Source organism: Bos javanicus, chromosome 1 (genome assembly GCF_032452875.1).
Source record: "Bos javanicus breed banteng chromosome 1, ARS-OSU_banteng_1.0, whole genome shotgun sequence".
NCBI lineage: Eukaryota > Metazoa > Chordata > Mammalia > Artiodactyla > Bovidae > Bos > Bos javanicus.
In genome coordinates, this window is record NC_083868.1 from 46,820,352 (window position 1) to 46,823,527 (window position 3,176).

The 3,176-nt window shown below is 43.5% G+C and overlaps 1 pseudogene; it reads right to left on the minus strand.

Moving 5' to 3' along the window:
• Window positions 1-371: 371 nt before the first annotated feature.
• On the minus strand, window positions 372-689 carry LOC133227899 (ubiquitin-related modifier 1-like; annotated as a pseudogene).
• Window positions 690-3,176: the final 2,487 nt, after the last annotated feature.

The window sequence follows — 3,176 nt, forward strand, 5'->3', positions numbered from 1 at the left end:
CCAGGAAGGCACCATGGCCCAGGAGCTGCGGTGTTTGTCAGCAGTAACTCAGTGACATGCAAGCAGGGACAGCGGCTGGGTCCCCTGGCCACACAGACCCCCTCCACTCCTGCCACGCTGAGGGGCACCCTCCTCCACCTTAGCTGCTGGGGCAAGGAGTGCCTGGCCCAGGCACCTGCCAGCCGGCCTGCCTTCCCTTGCTCACGTGCCTGAGAAAGTCTCATTTTTAGCACCTGGACTCTTTTCCCTGCCTGGAGGGAGCTCAGGGGACAGAGTGAGAAGAAAGTAGCCAAGGGGGACAGGAAGATCTGGAAGTAGGGCCCCAGGGAATGTCTGATCGTTCTGTTCTCCCCACCCCAAGGGTGCCCAGACACAGAGAGCGGCCCTTAGCCACCATGCAGCGTGGAGTTGAAGAGGATGCTGTCCTGGTTCTGAAGCTGGTAGTTCAGCAGTTCCCAGTTGGCATCGTTAATTAGCACCAGAATCCCTGACTGCAGGGATGAACAGCTGTTGCCTTGGATGAACAGCTCTGGCCACTCTGCTCTTTCAGCAAATTCTTCTTGATCCAGACAAGGAGGTTCCTCCAGGTAAGGTGACTTGATGCTTCTCCATACTGTTGAACAGGAGCTCCGCACTGCCTCTGAACTCCACCTCCACTGACAAGGGTGCTGCCATGTTGAGGAAGCCGGACTCACCGGAACTCCCCATCTCTACTAGTCTCTTCCATATTCCTGAGCCTGAATGATCACATACTCCAAGCAAATTGAACTTTATGTTTTAAATACTTTTTTAATTTAAAATTGTAAAATAATATTGTCTCTTTCAGGTTTCAGGGGACATCTTTTTATGTTTGCCAAATTGGTACCCAGCTTTCCTAACTCAGCATTTTCCAACTGACTTTGATCACATGGACAAATTACTTGCTTGCATGGCAACCTACACATACTCTAACAACAATTCTTTAATATACCCACTTCGTAAAGTGATTTCTATTGACGATTGATGAATTATTCCTGGATGATAAAGAGTCTTTAAAATAAATGAAGATACTTGACTCTTCTGATTGGTACCCATACAAATCACTACTTTAAACTTGTCTCTCTAGGTTTCCATATTTAAGTTGGTCCAAGGAGTTGTTTTTTCTGAGGCAGGGAAAAAGAATTGAGCTTTATTTCTTTACTTCTTTCTTGTCTTTGGTAGGACTCTGTATATAGGCCGCATAGTGTGACAGCAGCTATATGCTATCTCCATCACAATTGTGCACTTGGAATATAAAAAGGGCAACATTAATATAAATTTCCATGTCCCATCATCCCTGCCAGATTAGGGCACATCAAAACAGGGTTCTATGTATCTTGAAAGACCTTTGACCTCTCTATTATATAGCTCAGCTAGCAAGTGTGTATGTTTTTTAGCTCTATCTTGGTTCCATTTTATGTTCTGATTATTACTTATTTAAGCCTATTTTTATATTTTAGATCTGTAGGCTCCTTTAAGTGATTTTTGGAAGAGGAAGTACCCGCATATGCATCAGTGAACCCTGGTATAGCTCCCAGAAGCTCTCTTAAGCCTGATTGTGCATGTAGATTCAATGTAAGTAATAGAAATCTTTTTTGGTTTTGGTGAAGAAAGTATTTCTCTCATGTATTTTCTTAGCTGTCACCAGCCAGTGGGTACACTCATTAGTCAAAAAACAAGAAACAAACCTAATACTTGTTGAGCCCCTTTTATGTACCAGAAACTTCCGAGCTTTTTACTTATTTAATCCTCTCAACGATTCTGTGAGTTAGGTCCTGCCATTATCCCTACTTAATAGATGTGAAAATTGAGACCCAGAGACGTTGGTGAGTTGTTTGCACAGTCAGCGTGGAACCTGAGTTTGAACCCAGGTCATTTGATTCCTGAGCTCACATGATTAACAAGAACATGATATTGTCTCATCAGAACAGAATAATCACAGTTACACAGGCCCCGGTCCCTTTGTTCTTATAAGAGCTTCAGTTCTTTATAATGTGCCCTGAATATTCTTCACCACCAAGGACAGTGTCACATGTGCTCCCAAACTACTTAACTATTAAAGGGCATAACTTGCATGTCCTCCAGGCATTAATGGATCCTGGAATCCTTGGGAAGCCACTGCTGTGGGGTGGGGCAGGCTGTGGCAAAGGGGAAAACACCCTTTCCTTGCTGTGTCATACTCTGGAAGTCAGGCCTCAAACCTGTGCTGAGCGTTTGCTGAATTTTATCCCCCTCCTTTCAGAGTTTTACTCAGTCTCCTTCCTCTCTCCAGGTCTCAAACATTAGTCCAACTGGGACTTACAAGAGTTAGTGCCACCATGTTGGGTCCACACCCCTCATCCATCCCTTCATAAAACTCTTTGTGGTTAGTGGAGCTCATTATGCATAACTCCTTCAACCTGGGTTTTCTCCTTAGAGACTTCTCAGTCACACAAAAATGGGCTTCTGTCAGCACATTCTTCAGTTTTCTAAACATAACTGGGCAAGTCTGAATCCGGTAGTAGGCTTCTTGGAACTCTCAATTCCATCCCATGAACCACCACTGGTTCCCACAAATTGGAGCCTTCCTTCTAAGATTCCCATAGCTGCTGTGGGCTCCATCCAGCCCAGAGGGGAAGGAGAAAATCAACCTACTTTTCTTTTCTTTTTTAAAATTGATTTCTTCCTTTAATTATTTCTCTTTTTAAAATTCATTTTTATTTATTTCTTGGCCATGCAGCATGAGGGGTCTTAGTTCCCAGACTAGGGATCAAACTCATGCCTCCTGCAATAGAAGTGTGGATTCTTAACCACTGGACTGCCAGGGAAATCCCTCTGCTTTTCTGATTTGCACCTACTCAAACTTGGGTCTCAGGCTATACTCTAGACATCATAATTTTCTGGCAGGCTATAATGATAAGTCTGATTTGCACATCTGCCCTAACCTGATAGTGAAAACTTTAATACATGTGACATGTTAAGCCTCAAGGCTTCCTCATGCTGAAAGCAGAGCTTACTTTCATTCCCAACTATTTCACTTCTGTGAACAGATTTGAGATTTCTTGAACACATTCTCATCTGTATAGTCTACAAAGGCATGAGTGACGGTTTTGCTATGATTCAGTCATTTTTTTTGCATTTTCTTATAAAATCTAAGATGGGTACTTGGGTTTTCACCT